Raw genomic sequence first — 19186 nt, forward strand, 5'->3', positions numbered from 1 at the left:
GTTCCTCCCTCTCCCTCTTTGGTCAAGAAACAGTTCAGAAGTCAGAACTGATGGCAGTTCTGACTGCCATCAGTCAGAACTGAAAAGATGACTCTGATTGGCACACACTTCACACAAAGTGATGGCTTCTCCTGTTCTGCTCCAGTCTGAGTCAGTCTTGAGGATGCCCTTCTAGTCTGGGCGTTCCACATTAGAGGATCATTAATGATTCCAGAGGTTGATAGAGGTGGTGCCATCTCTAGAGCCAGATGAAGGTTCAAATCCCAGCTTTGCTGCTTGCTAATTATACAACTTCTATGAACCTCAGCTTCCCTATTTATAGAATGAAGATGATAATATTGGATATTATGAAGACTGAATGAGATAATCATGTAAAGCGCTTATCACAGTACCTGACACATGATGATGATCGTTCATTTAATATTCCTGTATAAATTATATTTTATACAATTTTTTTTTTTTTTTTTTTTGGAAACAGAATCTGAAGAGATGCCTTTCTGGCTACAACAAAGGCTTACTGCCACTGTTTGACCAGAAGTGATGCTCCTGGGCCACTGGGCCACAGACATCTCCTTTTCAGAAGAGTAGCTTTGCTCTACATTTGCATAAGTAAAAGTCCTCTTACGCTGTTTCCCTAGAATGAAAATGGACTAACACCAGCTTTGAAATGACAGTTTTTCATTCCCCCCCACCTTTCCTATCAAGGCTTCAAAGATTTTAGGGTCAAGTTTCAGTGGGAGCTCCAACTCTCAGAGTCTGTGTGTGTCCTCACTCCCTATCCATGGGAAGGAGAGCCCAGCCCTAGGAAGTCACTGTCCATGCATTCAGCCAGGCCTGTCCCTGATCCAGCCAGGCCCAGGGCAAAAGTGCAGATGGACACCCATAGACCATATATCTAATATTTAAAAGTTATAAGTCAACACAGGGAACTATACTCTATCTGTAATATCCTATAATAGAAAAGAATCTGAAAAAGAATATATGTATATATATATATATATATATATAAAACTGAATCACTTTGCTGTACACTTGAAACTAACACAACATTGTAAATTAACTATACTTCAATTTAAAGTAGTAAAATTCTCATAGGAATAATTTAGAAAGAAAAATAAATAAATAAAAGTTATAAGTCCAGCTAAGAGATCATTAGATAAAATATAGTCTATCTTCTGGACCTAGAGATTATCATACTAAGTGAAGGAAGTCAGAAAGAAAAAGACAAGTACCATATGATATCACTTATATGTAGAATCTAAAATATGACACAAATGAACTTATCTACACAACAGAAACAGACTCACAGGCATAGAGAACAGACTTGTGATTGCCAAGGGGTGGGGGGGTAGGGGAGGGATGGATTGGTAGTTTGGGATTAGTAGATGCAAACAATTATATATAGAATGAATAAACAACAAGGTCCTACTGTATAGCACAGGGAACTATATTCAATATCCTGTGATAAACCATATGGAAAAGAATATATATGTATAACTGAATCACTTTGCTGTACAGCAGTAATAAACACAGCATTGTAAATCAACTGTACTTCAATAAAATAAAATAAAATAAAAATATATATATATATAGTCTATCCTCCTACCTTGACAAATATACCTTCAGAACAACCAGGAAGGCCTAGCTCTAATTTAGAATTCCTGGACTCCTTAGAGTTTCTCTCTAGAATGTCGGGGTACAGGCAGAGCTGGCATCTCCCTCTTTTAACCCGACACCTCCAGCCCATCCCGCACAGGGCCTTGGGGGCATGCCTGTGGCTACCTCAACCAGCACCTCCAAGTTCCACTACACACCGAAATTTCAGTCACTTTTGGCCACCTTTCAGGCCTAGGGATGCACGCGTAAGCAACCCAAACTGTCCCTGGGATGACGGGCCCAGGAAAGAGGCCCACGCAGGCCCTGGAAGAGGGCTGAGGGGAGTTGGGAAAGGAATTCTAGGATCTCAGGTATTATATGTATTTGTGGGGAGAAACCACCCAGTGGGCACATTTTCTCTCCTCCCTATAGGGAAGGGCAGCACCACGGGAGGGCCACAGCAGGGCCCCCTAAAGCACAGGCCCAAAGCTGGAGCCCCTCTTGCTCTGGTCTTAGCACGTACTCCACTCAGTGAATATTTACTGAGCACTTACTATAGGCCAGACCCTGTGCTGGTGTCGAGGATGATGCAGTCAAGAAGACTGAGTGGTCCATGCCCTCAAGGAACTTAGACTATAAGGGGAGTTGGACAGTAAAGAAAGGAGCAAACAAATAGCAAATATTTACACATTTGGGGAAAAAATCGCTGGAAGGGGGCCCGCTTTGCTTTGGGTGAAGATAACCGAGGGATGGGAAGAAGCCAGGGGAGCAGAGAGTTGAGGGAAGAGTGTTGTGTTCAGATGGAACCGAGACAAGGCCAGGGGAAAAAGGAGATGGGGAGCATCTGAGGATGAGGTGGGAGGTGGGCAGGGGCCAGGCTCCATCGAGCTTTGAGGCCACATCCAAGAGTTTGGATTGTATGTACGTGAAGAGTGTTAAGAAGGGAGTGATTTAATTTATACTTTAAATATCTCACTCTCACTGCTGAGAGGAGATAGGATGGTGGGGTGCAGAGTGGAAATGGGGAGACCAGTTAGGAGGTGGTGGCGGCAGTCCAGGTGCGAGATAATGGTGGCTGGACTAAGTGGGGGCTGTGGGAGGGAGAAAAGGGCACAGATGAAGTCCGCATCCTCAGTTCTTGCTGATGCTTAGAGGCAGGTGAGTGTGAGGAAGAAAGAAGTGTCAGGGATGAATGGCCTCTTCCCCTCGCGTCATGGCCATGTCCTGTTTCAGTCACGGCTGCCTCTTGCACACACAATCCCTCCAACAGACGTTTCAAAGGCTTAAATAGTCAAACCGGGACTTCCGTGGTGGTCCAGTGTTTAGAATCCACCTTCCAATGCAGGGGACCCGGGTTCGATTCCTGGTCGGGGAACTAAGATCCCACAAGCCATGGGGCAACTAAGTCCATGTACTCTGGAGCCCGTGCACCACAACTAGAGAGAAGCCCAAGCTCCCAATGGAGAGCTCACACGTCACAACAAAGATCCCACGTGCCGCAACTAAGACCCGACACAGCCAAATAAATAAATAAATAAGTAAATGTTTAAATAGTCAAACCTGTTGACATTTGCCTCTGCGAGCTTTTTCCCATTGTTTTTTAATCTCAAGTCCTTTCTCACTTCAAGACTTCATATTATTTATCTATAATTTCTTTTTCTTTTTCAAATTGGAAATTAATTTTATAAGGTAGTACTTTTCAAACTGCTGATAGCTACCATTAGTATTGTGAGATCAGTCTACCGGGTAGGGACAAGAATTTTCTTTCTAATAGGATAAGATAGGAGTGGAATGGAGTAGAATAGATTAGATCAGAGTCCATCTGACATAATAAGGATAAACACTGTTTTACGATCTTTCGCTTTAATTATGAATTTATATTTGAGTGTATTTACTGGGCTGAGATATCTCACATATTTCTTACCGTGGGTCATGGTTTGAAATCCCCTTTACAAAATTTAATGATAAAATCTATTTTATTCCAAATCAGCAATTTTCCCAGCATCATTCAAAGAATAGTCTTTTCTGTCACCAATGATTTATGAGTCTTCCTTTAGCATGTATAATATTAAATTCTAATTCAGGCAGTCAACAAATATTTTAAAGCATCTACTATGTGCCATACTCGTGCTGCATGGGGGGGAACGAAACAACAGTGAATAAAAATACAGTCCCTCTCCTCTCTCCTGGAGCTTATATAAATGCTGAAGTATGTTTTTGGCTGTGTTGGGTCTTCATTTCTGTGCGAGGGCTTTCTCTGGTTGCGGCAAGCGGGGGCCACTCTTCATCGTGGTGCGCGGGCCTTTCACTGTTGTGGCCTCTCATTGCGGGGCACAGGCTCAGTAGTTGTGGCTCACGGGCCTAGTTGCTCCACGGCATGTGGGATCCTCCCGGACCAGGTCTTGAACCTGCGTCCCCTGCACTGGCAGGCAGACTCTCAACCACTGCGCTATCAGGGAAGCCCTGAAGTATGTTTTTGTGTTGTCTACTTGGTTCCATTGGTCTTTCTCTGAATTTCTGCCCCAGTGGCACAGTTATTATCATTGTACTTTTTATTTATTGAATAGTTGTTAAGGGCTAAGCATTGTGCTAAGTGCTTTGAATCCATTTATTATTGAGTATTGTTCCATTTAATACTCAAAATGATGCTATAAATGGTATTCTTGTTCCCACTCTCCTGGATGAGGAAACTGAGGCTACTAGACGTTACAAATATTTCCCAAGGTGACTATATTTGTCCATTCAGGTTGCCACAACAAAATACTGCAGACTGTGTGGCCTAAGCAACAGAAATTTATTTTCTCGCAGTTCTGGAGGCCGGAAAGTTCAAGATCAAGGTTCTGGCAGGGCTTGGTTTCTGGTGAGGGCTCTCTCCCTAGCTTGCTGATGACCTCCTTCTTGCTGTAGTCTCTCATGACCTTTCCTTTGTTCTCAGTCAAAGAGAGAGAGACAGATCTCTTTCCAAGTACAGTCACATTTGGGGGTTAAGCCTTCAACATGTGAATAGTGGGGGGGGAGCACGATTCATTCTACAACAGTGACATGTCCAGGAAGTGGTGGAGCCAGATTCAAACCCAGGTCTACTTCCTCCGGAACCTGAATTCTTACTTATCACCATTTCTCTCTGATAGGGCAAATCCCATCTCATTCTTTTTATTTAGTTTTTAAAAAAAAAGCTATTCTTGGCCATTCTTTCAGATGAACTTCACAAATCACTTTTACACATTCTGCGCTCATAAGAATAGACATCTTCACACCTCTGAGTAGCCCCATCCAGGAACGTGGCGTGCTATGTGCTGTCTCTCAGGGAATTCACGTGCTTGTCCTCATGCTGGTCTCACACACATTTCTTGTCAAGGGGTTTTCTGAGGCGATTTTATTTTTAGTTTAGTGCTTCTCAAACTTTGACGTGCATACCATCACCTGGGAATCTTCTTAAAAAGCAGAGTCTGAGTCAGCAGGCCCCGGGCAGAGGCTAGGACTCTGGATTTCTAGCAAGCTCTCAAGTGATGCTGCTACGGTGCTGGGGCCCACATGTTGATCTTACTAGGTTGTAGTTATGCTATTTTAAGTGGGATTGTTTAGTTTAATATTTTAGAGCTTGTTACTGAGATTATCTAGAAAAGCTAATGATTTTTATTTGACCAGTTTTGCATACTGCTCCCTTCCTGAGCCCAGCAGGCTTACTTGTTGCTGTAGAGACCAGCTGGAGCTGCCAGGGCCAGGAAGAGGGCTTAGGGAGAGGGGACCCTCACCCTGCTAAAAAAGAACCTATGGCATCCATGCCTGGAAGTCTAGGCAATTGGGACAAGTTGCCTGGCAGCAGCCCTCCTCCCACCCTCACCCATTATGATATTACCTTTCTGTGTGATTTAGACTCAGACCCAGTGAATCGTAGAGCTTGGCAAAGAGTCAAGTAGGTGCTCAGTGAATACTTGCTGGATGAATGGATCTAGGGCAACTCTACCCCACCCCCATAAACTCTCCTTGCTGATGGGGAAACTGAGGTACAGAGAGAGGAAGCAACCTGTTAGAGCTGAGCTACTGGTCTGGCTGCAATGAGAACTCAAGTTCCCTGCCCTCGAGGACTTCTCTGATGGTCCAGTGGCTAAGACTGTGCTCCCAATGCAGGGGGCCCAGGTTCAATCCCTGGTCAGGGAACTAGATCCCACATGCTGCAAATAAGATCCCGCACGCCGCAAGGAAGATCCCACGTGCTGCAACTAAGACCTGGCACAGCCAAATAAATAAATGTTAAAAAAAAAAAAAGTTCCCTGCCCTCTACTCAGAGTTGCACCTTGCTCTGGGCCCTGAGAGACATCAGAGAAGCACAGTCCAAGATGAGGGAGGCCCCAGAACCACAGCACACACAACTAAGAAGAGGCCTTCAAGATCATCTCACCCAGGGCGTCCTAATTAGGGGTATGTTGGAAGTACCACACACATGCCTGGGCCTCGCCCCTGAAGAGTCTGATTCAATAGGTCTGTTGTGGGCATTACAGGCTCTAAACAATCCTCAGATGGGTGAATCAGGTACACAGCCAGCTTGGGAACCACTGTCCTGACCTAATCCCCTTGTTTTACTGAAGAGGAAACTGAGTTTGGGAAGGGAAGCAACTTGCTGATAGCCACACAGAACCATTCCACAGGACCACCTTAAGACCTAAGCTTCAGGAAGTCAGGAATCACATCCAACCATGGGCTTCCTGACCAGGAGAAGGGGGAGGGGAAGGGTCAGAGGGGCTGAGGCTGCCTTGGCAGCTACACCTAGCATCCCATTTTTCCAAGCACGGTGACAAGTCAAAAAATTCTTGTGGGGACTTCCTTGGTGGCGCTGCGGTTAAGAATCTGCCTGCCAGTGCAGGGAACATGGGTTCGAGCCCTGGTCTGGGAAGATCCCACATGCCGTGGAGCAACTAAGCCCGTGCGCCACAACTGCTGAGCCCGTGCACCACAACTGCTAAAGCCCATGCGCCTAGAGCCTGTGCTCTGCAACAAGGGAAGCCCCCGAAATGAGAAGCCTGCGCACCGCAACAAAGAGTAGCCCCCGCTCGCTGCAGCTAGAGAAAGCCCGCGTGCGGCAACGAAGACCCAACACAGCCAAAACTAACTAAATAATAAATAAATTAATTAATTTTTTTAAAAAAGAAAATTCTTGTGTGTGAGGAGGAAAGGCAGTTGTTTAAGGGCTATAACTTGAGAGATGCAGAAGGCTTTCTCCCCACCTCCAGAAAGTTGTTCAGGTCATATGGCAGAGTGATTAAAAAAGCAGAGATCTCTCAAAGCAGAGAGTCAATGAGAGAGTTCCTATCCCAGCTCTGCCACCAGTATTAGCAAATTACTTAGCCTAAGACTCAGTTTCCCCACCTGTAAATTGTGATCATGAATAGAACCTACCCGTATAAACTAGAGGGTAAGTGTATGGTAACTGGAACCAGACTGGCTGGTTCCAATCCCAGTTCTGCTGCTTACTGGCTATGCGACTTTTGGCAAGTTGTTAAACCACTTTATGCCTGAATTTCATCACTTATAAAATGATGACAATAATAGTAATTTCCTCAGAGCGTTGTTGTGAGAATTAAATGAATGAATGCATGTCCCTCATCTCTGAACCTCGTGCCTTAGGCCACAATCCTTCATCTCGTCTCTGCCTACACTCACTTCTATCTGGTTTGTTCCAAATTTACATCTTGAGCTCCTTCCTCTCCTCTGATATATTTGAATATCCAACTGCCTGACGGACAACTCCCCTTGGACATCTAATAGTTATTTGAAGCCTCACATGCCCTAAACTAAACTCTTCATCTCCCTCCCTAAACATGCTTTTTCCCAGGTTTTCTCTATCTCAGTTACTGGCAACTGCATCCTACTAGCTGCTCAGGCCAAAGCTCCTGGAGTTGTTCATTAGCAAATTATGTCAGCGCTTCCTTCAAAATACACCTGGAATCTGATCACTTCTCACCGCCTTCATTGTAACCACACTGGTTCATGTCACCGTCATCTCTTACCTGGACTAATAAAATAGCTTCTTGGTTTCCCTGCTTCCATTTTTATTCCCCTCGAGTCTATTCTTTTTTTTTTTAATGTTATTTATTTTGATGTTTGAGCTTTTTTTTTTTTTTCCTTTGGCTGTGTTGGGTCTTCGTTGCTGCGTGCGGGCTCTTCTCTAGTTGCAGTGAGTGGGGGCTACTCTTCGTTGTGGTGAGCAGGCTTCTCATTGTGGTGGCTTCTCTTGTTGCGGAGCACTGGCTGTAGGTGCACAGGCTTCAGTAGTTGTGGCATGCAGGCTCAGTAGTTGCGGCATGCGGGCCCTAGAGTGCATGGGCTTCAGTAGTTGTGGTGCATGGGCTTAGTTGCTCCGCGGCATGTGGGATCTTCCCGGGCCAGGGATCGAACCCGTGTCCCCTGCGTTGACAGGCGGATTCTTAACCATTGCGCTGCTAGGGAAGGCCCTCCTCGAGTCTATCCTTAATGCAGCATCCAAAGTGAGCCTCCTTTAACAAATGTCATATTATGACACTCCTCTGCCTCCAGTACTTCCTGCTTTAGAGTAAAAGCCAAAGTCCTTACAGGACCTATGAAGCCTTATATAATCTGGTCCCACCATCTCTGCTGTCATCTTCTTTACACAGCACTTTGCTCGCTTTGCTGCAGTCAGACTGGCCTCCTTGCATGTTCCCACACTTCAGAATCTTTGTGCTTGCTAACCGAGGCTTGGAACATTTTTACCCCAAGTTATGCTCTTGGCTCACTCTTGTAACCTTCAAATCTTCACCCAAAAGTCCCCTTCTAAATGTTAGGTATTTCCTGACAGCTTCAGCCCTCCTTGTCCTCCCTTCCTGCTGTACCTTTTTTAATAGCACATATGCCCTTCTCATATACATATTTATCTAATATGCTATCTAATTTTCTAATTTATTTTGCCTATTATCTGTCTTTCACCTTTAGAAAGTAAGCTCTATGAAGACTGGAGGACAGGGGTCTTTGTCTATTTTGCTCACTGCTACATCCTTGGAGCCTAGAACAGAACCTGGCATATATAGTACATTCCTGACAATAATTGTGAATACATTTAATTAATAGCTATTCGCTCTGGCTACTCTTTTATCATTTTGGAAACAGTAAGAGTCAGGAAAAGAACAATTTTAAGCATTCACATTTCATACTAAAAACCTCCAAACAGGGAATTCCCTGGCGGTCCAGTGGTTAAGAGTCGGCGCTTTCACTGCAGTGAGCCCAGGTTCAACCCCCGGTCAGGAAACTAAGATCCGACAACCACGTGGGTGGTGGGAAAAAAAAAAAAAAGCCTCCAAACAATGTTTATGAGAGCACGCTCAATGAAAAGGCAGGCTAAAAAAATCACATGGATACTATGATTACAAATTTGCAATTTGTGTGTAAGAAAAAAGATGGTGCACAAAATTTGCATTAGTTCTCACTGTAACATTATGACGGATTTTTCCTGCTATTTTCCAATTACATGTAATATTGCCTCTAAGACAAGACTTCGACTTACAGTACTGAAGTAGGAACAACATGACATCCTTTACAGAAAAGTGAAGCAAAGCAATACCTTATCTTTTTGACGGTGCCTGGAATAGGTCTGGAGAGAAGGACACTGGCCTTGCCGCTGTGGTTATCCAGGCGGAGGAGGAGGAGCCATCGTTGGTCTCGACCAAAGGGCTTTTTCTGTGAATCATTTACAAAAATAACATGTTCTTATACTGTGTAATTAGATTGAAACAAATAATAAGTCTAGAAGAAGCCTCTTTAGAAAAAAAAAGTCAGGTCCGTTAGGAAAGGCTTCACAAAGCAACAAATCTCCGCTTCTTCCCCCTGCCAGGCTCCAGGGGGCTTCCCCTAAACACAGTTGTGGGGGGCTGGAGAGAGACCTGGAGAGCTCCCCTGCCCCTGAGGATATGGCCCCAGGGACACACCCCCAAAGCCCTCAGGCAGTTTTGGGGTGGCTGGGTGAGGACACCCTCTTCCCTTCTCCCTGTCTCCAGCAGGGCTCTAAAACCTCTCCTCAGAGACCCCCAGCAAGGGGGGGAAAGAGTAGATGGGCCCTCTGAAAGCGGGATCCACACAGATTTAGTCCACCCAGAGAAAAAAAACTGGGGAGAGACTGTGACCTCCCAAGTGAGACAGGAGGGAAGCGGGTAGGGCACAACCTTTAAAAGGATGGCTAGCTGTTGAGGATACGACAAAAACTGGTGAGAGGGGCTTCCCTGGTGGCGCAGTGGTTGAGAGTCCGCCTGCCGCTGTAGGGGACATGGGTTCGTGCCCCGGTCTGGGAAGATCCCACGTGCCGCGGAGCGGCTGGGCCCGTGAGCCGTGGCCGCAGAGCCTGCGTGTCCGGAGCCTGTGCTCCGCAACGGGAGAGGCCACAACAGTGCGAGGCCCGCGTACCGCAAAAAAAAAACAAAAAAAACACAAAACTGGTGAGAACCGCTTAGGCCCAAGATGGCGGAAGATTCAACTCCCAGTAGACCTTGAGCGTCGTTATACATATGCTCATTGTAACACATTAGCATATGCTAAGTGACACACCCAGAGGTGCCATAACAGTTCTGAGGCTGACCATAAAAGGCCAAAGAGTGGGCAGTAGCCCAATTCCTGGAAATCCCCACCCCTTCTCAAAATAATTGGAATAATCCTCCCACTCGTTAGCCTATGAAATTATGCAGCCCATTAAAACTAACCACCCCATATTTCAGGGCCACCCTCACCTTCTGAGACAGACCACGTTATGTCTAAGGAATGTGTATCTAAAAGGCCTCTCATCTTCTGAGATGGCCCATGCTCTGTCTATGGAGTGTGTATCTCTTTTAATAAATCTGCTTCTTACCTATCACTTTGCTTCTCGCTGAATTCCTTCTGCGCTGAGACATAAAGAACCTGAGTTTCATTAAGTCCGAGACCAGGTGTGTGATTTCAATTAAAAGAGTGGATTCAGGCTTCCCTGGTGGCGCAGGGGTTGAGGGTCCGACTGCCGATGCAGGGGGCGCGGGTGAGTGCCCTGGTCCGGGAAGATCCCACACGCCGCGGAGCGGCTGGACCCGTGAGCCACGGCCGCTGAGCATGCGCGTCCGGAGCCTGTGCTACGCAGCGGGAGAGGCCACAACAGTGAGAGGCCCGCATACCGCAAAAAAAAAAAAAAAAAAAAAAAAAAAAGACAGTGGGTTCAACTCCCAGTCTGAGTGTTTTGGCTGGGTTCGAGTCACAGCTGAGGTGCAATTGGGTTCCAGCCCCCAGGCTGAGTTGTGCGGTTCCACAGTGGTCCTCCGACCGCAAATTCCTGCAGCTCAGCAACCTCTAGACATCAGTGAGGCCAGTTTCTCTCCAGGGTGCCTCCACACATGACACATCCCGGTGCACTAGCCTCAGATGATGGAAAGGAGCCCCTCATCAGCCTTCTGTGCCCCTGGTCCGAGAACCTTCTATGATGTGTTCCAAGCTCTGTTCATCTCACAGGAGGAAATGGGTGCATGGAAGTTGTCAAGGCCAGTTTGGGCTCATTCTACCCTATCCCCAGGCACCTCCCCAGCCACCCTCTTTGCCCACTGCCCAGCCCAAGGAGCCATCTCTTTGCTGCTGACCAGGGCTCAGCCTCCCGGGCCAGTCTCCAGGACAGTGAGTTCCACGGCTATGCAGCCTTGGCCAGGGTCCATTTTCTGGGCACTGTGGCTTTCTCTTCCCCACCCCAGGCCTGACAAGGACAAAAAGCACCATTTCGTTTCTGGGGCTGCTGTCAAGCAAGGGTGATTGCCCTCGCGCACAAGCTGAACCTCTCTCCCACCTCTGCCTCTACAGCCTCCCCTCGGCATCTAACCAGGGGCCCTGGAGGATCACAGGGCTGGATCAACCACCCGGAGGACAAGAATTCCTCTGCCTGAAGCAGAACAACAGTAACAGCCACAGCTTATGTTCCTTTAGTTTCCAGAGGGAGGATTTTATTTAGTTAGTTAGTTTTAAAATTTATTTATTTATTTTTGGCTGCATTGGGTCTTCGTTGCTGCGTGCGGGCTTTTCTCTAGTTGCGGCAAGCAGGGGCTACTCTTTGTGGTGGTGTGCGGGCTTCTCATTGCGGTGGCTTCTCTTGTTGCGGAGCACAGGCTCTAGGCATGCTGGCTTCAGTAGTCGTGGCACGTGGGCTCAGTAGTTGTGGCTTGCGGGCTCTAGAGCACATGCTCGGTAGTTGTGGCGCACAGGCTTAGTTGCTCCGCGACATGTGGGATCTTCCCAGACCAGGGCTCGAACCCGTGTCCCCTGCATTGGCAGGTGGATTCTTAACCACTGCGTCACCAGGGAAACCCCAGAAGGAGGATTTTAGATTCCAGAGGCTATTGACTCAGTTATCATGCAGTGTTCATCCATCATTCATCAAACCTCTGTGGACTGCTGACTCCATGCAGTGTGCCTGACACTGTGCTGGGTTATAATCTAGCAGGATCAGTGTGCAGATGTATCTGCTACAAAGAGGAGTAGGACAAATGCCGCACCCACCCGCCCCCACCTAAAACAAGCAGCTAAAACAAACCCCTCTCACTTGGCTAACTGGTCAGCAACTTTATCGAACACTACTGGGTATTGGGGGTTTTCCTGTACTGATCACATATCTATCCTCATAATGAACTTTTGAGATAGGTATTAGATCACTTACACATGAGGAAGAAGACAGAGACTTTCCCAAGGTCATACGGCTACTGATGACTAAGATTCAAAAGCCAGAGTTCTTTCACCTGACCTTGCTGGCAGTCCCAGGTTAAGCTCTGCAGGCTCAGCCCATAGAAAGCCTAAGGGCAAGCCAACCTCCCCTGGGCCCTACCCAGACTCCCTACGTCTCCTCCACTGGCCCCTCTCCCATTCCCTCTTCATTCCTTCATTCAGTGAGTCAGTCAGTCAAAGACAATTATTGAGCACCTACTAGGTACAAAGCTCTCAGGGAGAGGGGGGAAATGAATCATAAAGGACTTGGTCACCAAAAGCTCTCATAGCCTAATAGGAGAGTATATAGTACATAAATAACTACAATGCCAGATGAAAGGTAAGAAATGTAGGTAAAGCGCTAGATCAAGTTCAAGGGAGGAAAAAATTACTCTGATTTAGGAGAATCTTTGTGGAGGAGGGGCACTGAGATGGGCCTTGAGGATATTCAAGTTTGGGTCCAGCAGAGATATGGGGGAAGGGCTGCTGAGATTTCAGGAAACACCTTAAGCAAAAGGCGAAGGCAGGAAAGGGTGGAGAGAGGAAGGGGGGAAACTATAGGAATCTGGGTGGTTGGAGGATGATGCACCTGAGGGGGAACAGGAGGGAAGAGGTTTAGAAATAGATAGTGGACATTCTATAAGTAGTTATTACCTGAAAAACAGTACATTTGGGCCAGATTACAGGGACCAAAAATGCCAAGTTACAGAATCTGGTGCTTGTTTCCTTGCTAACAGGGAGCCATTATGGGGTTTTCCCAGCATCGCCCTTTGGTGGGTAAGGCCAGGTGGCTGCTCCATTTTAGCCTCTCCCGGCCTCCTCTCCAGAGCTGGAACCACAGTGTCAGCAGCCCTGTCCCCCACTGCTGTGTCATCGTTTACTCTCTTTCAAGTGCCTGGCCCACAACCAGCGGCCCCCACGCAGCAGCCCAGAAGGCTTCCTTCCTGGGGCAGCAGGGCCGAGTCATTTGGAAACCTCTCTCTGATGAGCTCCGTGATCAAGGTGCTGATACGGCAGGTGGGCCTGCCTCACTGTGTCCCCAGTCACGGAGGTGAACGCGGTGGTGAGTTTCGTTGGCCCATCACCTCCGCCCTGGGCCCGGTTCACTTTCACTGCTGGAGACGGAGATGGAGATGGTGCAGATGATTTGACGATGCCAGCTCACCGTCCTGCTTCGCGTTTCCTGCCTTTGCCTTTCAAGTTTGCTCTGTCCTGCCCGCCTCACTCTGAGTCATCCAAGGCCAGGCCCCTAACCTACCCCCTCGCTGACCACAGTTCTTCTCTCTAGCCTCACGTAGAGGCTCTGAGGCCATGGAGGTAGGGGAGATGAACTTTTAAAAAATTTTTTATTGGAGTATAGTTGCTTTACAATGTTGCATTAGTTTCTGCTGTGCAGCAAAGTGAATCAGATATACATATACATATATCCACTCTTTTTTAGATTTCCTTCTCATTTAAGCCACCACAGAGCATTGAGTAGAGTTCCCTGTGCTGTACAGTAGGTTCTCATTAGTATCAATAGTGTATATATGTCAATCCCAATCTCCCAACTCATCCCATCCCCCCTTCCCCCGTGGTAATCATAAGTTTGTTCATTACACCTGGAGATGAACATTTTGCCACTTTACATCTGCTCTAGAACAAGCAGGCTAACTCCCCCACTGGGGGCCAGTTCATCTCTTGCTCCTTGGAGGGCAGAGCACTGGGTCCGGAGTCAGAAGAACTGGCTGAACTTCCTTTTCTACTGGAAAGACTCATGCAACTCATGAGACCGGCTGAGCCTTGGTTTTCTCACAAATAAAAGAGGTGAAGAGGGGCTTCCCTGGTGGCACAGTGTTAAGAATCTGCCTGCCAATGCAGGGGACAAGGGTTCGAGCCCTGGTCCGGGAAGATCCCACATGCCACGGAGCAGCTAAGCCCCTGTGCCACAACTACTGAGCCTGCGAGCCACAACTACTGAGCCTGTGTGCCACAACTACTGAAGCCTGCTCACCTAGAGCCCGTGCTCCGCAACAAGAGAAGCCACCGCAGTGAGAAGCCGGCGCACGGCAACGAAGAGTAGCCCCCGCTCGCTGCAGCTAAAGCCTGCGCTCAGCAACGAAGACCCAATGCAGCCAAAAATAAATAAGTAAAATAAATAAATTTATAAAATAAAAAGATAAGGAATAAAATGATTGAAAAGAGCAGAACATCAAAAAAAAAAAGAGGCAAAGAACTCCTGGCTGGCTTTTCCCACAGGCCTGAGATGAGGTCCTGCTGAGACAAAGCATGGGAAAGGACTTTATAAACTGTAAATTAATCTGGGAGTATTATGATTGTGGTTATTAGTTTGTGGAGATTGAGTTCACATTAATGTTCTCTCTCTGGGAATCCTGTTCCTTTTCTTCAGAGCACTTACAGATTTTTATAAGTTATCATTACTGCTAAGCAAATAGTTGATTGGTTTACTGCCTACCTCCTCTCCAGGGTGTAAGCTATGATAGGGCGGGAGTCATGTGTAGGATTGTTTCTTATTATTTTTCCCAGCATCTGGTTCAGTGCTTGGAATGTAATGGAGGCTTAAGGAATAATTAAGTTATATGAGGACCCATTACCCATCCTCACCAGAGACATCTGCAAGGCTAGTCTGTCTTGTTCACTGCTACACCCTGGCATGGAGTAGGCAATTAATAAGTGTTTTTTTGAAGTTGAAATGAACAAACTTCCTTTAATTCTATCTTCACTGTGAAGTTCTGTTGCTAAAGGATCCATTGCATTTCCCGGTTGCCCCATCTGTGATCCAAATGCCCAGAGAGGCTCTCTGTGCCTCTCAGAATCCACCTTCCCAGCCTCTTGTCCTTGTCCCACATCTTTCTCTGCTCCAGTCCAGAAAAACTGCCCACCATCCTCTCCCCAAGATATGCTCGTACCACCTGCAGGCCTCTGCTGGGGCTCAGTCATCCCCTGTTCCCATCCCTCAAAGTCCTGTCTGAACTTCCTTCCTTTCCAAGCCCCTTTTAAAAGTGTGGTGTGTATGGGTGTGGGTTTGTGTATGTGTGTGTGTTTCATAGCACTCTGTACCTATTGGTGTATTTCTATTTGAAGCTAAGGCTCAGAGAAGTTTTATTTGTAACTTATAATACCCAGGGATTGGACTTACTTGTGGATCCACGAAAGCAATTTGGTGGAGTGACTTCCACTGAAGAAAAAAAGACAGACAGACAGACAGACAGACAGGGACAGAGGCAGAGACCCAGAGGGAGCAGGGGAGGAAGAAAGGAAGGGTAGAAAATATGAGTACGTCCCACATATGAAGAATAAAGTATTATTTGGGAAATGTGTGTGTGGGGGGGGTGTACACGTGCCAACGAGGCTGTGATGTAAAACCTGTTTCATACCATGGGCCACAGTCAAAGTGACTGGGTTACACAGTGTGCTGAAGGTTAGCCAGCAGAACTTAAGCCTCACCAATTATCATGGAGGCCGAGATGGACAAGAGAAGGGCCAGAGATGGAAGCCATGATCTGAATTTCAGCTGGGCCAGCTTGGGGCCCAGGGAAGCCGCTGTTCTGAGGGAAAGCAGCTGCCGGTTGTGCAAGGTGAGTTGCTGTAGAGAAGCCTCAGCTGTGGCAGGGTTTGCGTGGAGAGGCTGAGAGCTTGCTGGCTGGCTTGGGCTGGGTCAGGGTCAGCTATCTCCGCGTACCAGTGCTGTGTAGCCGAGGGCAGTGGTTCTCAAAGTGTGGTTGGAGGCCAGCAATATCAGCATCAGCTGGTCACTTGTTAGGACTTCGAATTCTCAGGTCCCACCCCAGACCTTGGGAATCAGAGAAGCTGAGGGAGGGCCCCGTCATCTGTTTAACAAGCCCTCCAGGTGATTCTGAGGCATGACATTTGAGAACCACTTTCGTAAGGATGCCCTGTTTGGCATTCCGTGTTTGATGTGTCTTGGAATATCTAGGCAGGTCTGGCCTAAAAGCAGCCTTGTTGAAAAATAGAAACGTTGGGCCTCCAGTCCAGGCCTTTTGCTATAAAACCTGGCTTTCTTTCCACTGTTTATAGGCACATTCACGCACAGGATTATGTGCGAAGGAACGCTGGGTATATCCTTCCTACTCTGTGTGTCTTCCACACTGCTGGACTTGGCCCGCACTGGGTTCAAATACATGCGTGTATGTTGCTTTGAAAACGTTCTCAAGTTACATGTGTATATGAGTGTGCAGACTTGGGTACATGGGTCTGTCCTGCCTTCCCTGCTGGACAAAGTCCTCCCAGGGCAGAGTCTGAAGCCCACCCACCTCGATCTTCACGTCACCCCTCTGGCTGGGGCTCAGCCGTACTCAGCATGCAAGCACCTGATCCAGGAACCTCACTCACTCTGTAATCCTGACCACACAACCCGCCCCAGGCCGGAGGTTCCCAGACACGCTCATGGCCCCTATAACCTTGAGGCAACCTTGATGCACCTCCCCAGCACCTGCAGCTCATTTCCTCCCCGCAGGACTCCTACCTGTTACCTAATGAGAGAGGAGCTATGCGTGGGTGCTGGCTCCAGCACTGAGAACCTTTACCACCCCACTTCCTGTGTTCATTTTTATTGTGCTTTTGGGTCACTGGTGACTGAGAGAGCTGTTAACACTTACAGCTACTTCCCACTACTGCCTGAAGCTCAGTTCCCACACGTGTGATAATGTGATAAAAATACCTAGCACGTAGAGACTGTTCAGAGGACCATAGGAAGTGATGTGTGTGAAGAGCTTAGCGGTCCATGGCACATAGTAAGTGTCTGATAAAAAGCTCATAAAGGGTTTAGGCAGAGTTTTCCCCTCAGATAGCCAGGTAAGTGTCCGTCCTTTGTGAAACTAAATCCCTGAGAGAAGGTCATGTGTTCTGGTAGAGACACCCCCGGGTTTGGCTTCAGACTGACTCTGCCTTCACTCTCCCTGTACTCATGAGGGAGCAACTGAGCCTCTGTTTTCTCATCCTCCAGCCCCACCCCCTGCAAATATGGCCATGGGTGATGCCAATACCTCCTGCATAACGAGTTTTGAGGATTAAATAGAGGTAAATATGAAATTAAGTACAAAGATTAAGAAAAATGAAATATAAAACTTGTGAGATTTTGTAGATTGGTAAATGCTATACGAATGTTATTGCTATGGTCTTATCCTAGAAAGATACCCAACACTTCCTTGGGCTGACTCGCTAGGTGGGGACCTGTGGAGCGCTGTTCCGAACAGCTGGGGAAGACCCAGAGAAAGAAGAGAACAAGATCTCTGTCCAGGTCAGAGAGAGCGAGCATCCCAGGGTAGTGAAAGAATAGGGGGGAAGCCCCAGACCTTTCCCTGAACCCCAAACACTCTGCAGAACAACTTAACTTTTCTGTGGAGGGTAGGAAATGAACTCCAAGACAAGTGACTGTATCTAGTATGTGAAATAAAGAGAGACTTAATTACCGCATGAACTGTGAAGCAAAATTACTGAGAAACATCCACCTGGGCTGATACTAAGCCACCATCTTTCCTAAGGCAGACACAAATCTACCCTTGTCAGAACCGCCAGTGGTCAGGCTTTTGATGAGAAGCCTGGAAAACAGCTCTGCCTCGGGTAGGCTGCCCATGGGGTGAGGATGGGGATCCCACACGGAAGAAATATAAACAAGTTGAAATAAAATGTGGGCTGCCTTCTCTGGAAATGTCCCCCTCACACACAGGTGGAAGCCCTGCCATCTCATCCTTAAAGTCAAAGGGTCACAGGCTAGGCATTCCCCTCTCTGTTCTGCAGGGCTAGTCTGGCTTTATGGCTTTGAAGATCTTAAGATCATCTTTTCTACCAGAGGCAGTTACTCTCTGAAGCTTCTAACTCATAGTCGGGTGGTATTTACCCATTTAGGGCAAACCCAGTTGACCATCAAAGGTCAGTGGCTGGGACAAGTGGGCCCTAGGAACCTGCAGTATGTCCCAGCATCTGGAGAGACCAGGGGCATCTGAATGGGCCCACGATGCAAGAAGCACCAGGAAGTTAAGGGACTAGAGAGGAGTTCAGGTGACATCACAGGTTTCTCTTCTCCATAAAACCCAGGTAAGCCACTGAGAAGCCAGCAGATGCCTCGCTGCCCCCCGCATCATAGCTGCAATCACAGCCAAAGCCTCTGCTGATGCACCTAAGGAGCAGTCCTGCGTCTCCTCCCAAACCCCTCTTCTGGACCTGCCACACATCAAGGTGAATGGACACCCACAGGAAGAATAAGAGAGGAGAAGGTCACGAGAGCAATTCCCACCTTGTCCAGTGTACACTCCAACCTCCTCCATCTTCTTGCTGCTGCCCACGCCCACCCCCCCATCATCATCTTCAACACCACCATAACCACACCCGTCACATCTTGACTAATTCTTTCCACACACTTTTTCATGCAGTCTTCATCATCTCCCACGCCCCCTACCTTGCACCTTCCCTTCCAGGCATATCAGGTCACTCTATCCAAACCTTCAATGTCCAGCTCATGTCCTCCTTCTTCCATGAAGTCTTCTCTGACCTTTGAGAATAGTAGGTTTCTAATGGCATGAAGTAGGGTTCTGTTTTGGGCATTGTTCTGTCAATATTTTCCATCAAGACTTGGATAGACCCAAGGATAACAGGCTTATCTAAGTTAGTATCACATCAACAGAGGACTGAATCAGGATTTCAAAAGTTTCCCCTTATAAGCTGAGATGATGGACTAGAACCATCAAAATGAAATTTGTTAAGCATGTTGTCAAGGGGAATGGGAGCCCACAGGAAAGACCATTTTAATTACAGTTATATAAGTATGGAACCTTGAACAAAGAAAATCTTATCTTCCTATATTTTGTCCTAGTCAGATTATATCTAGACCATTAACCAGAAATCACCCAGAGGTCAAAGAATG

This window comes from Kogia breviceps, chromosome 7 (assembly GCF_026419965.1).
Source record: "Kogia breviceps isolate mKogBre1 chromosome 7, mKogBre1 haplotype 1, whole genome shotgun sequence".
Lineage (NCBI taxonomy): Eukaryota > Metazoa > Chordata > Mammalia > Artiodactyla > Physeteridae > Kogia > Kogia breviceps.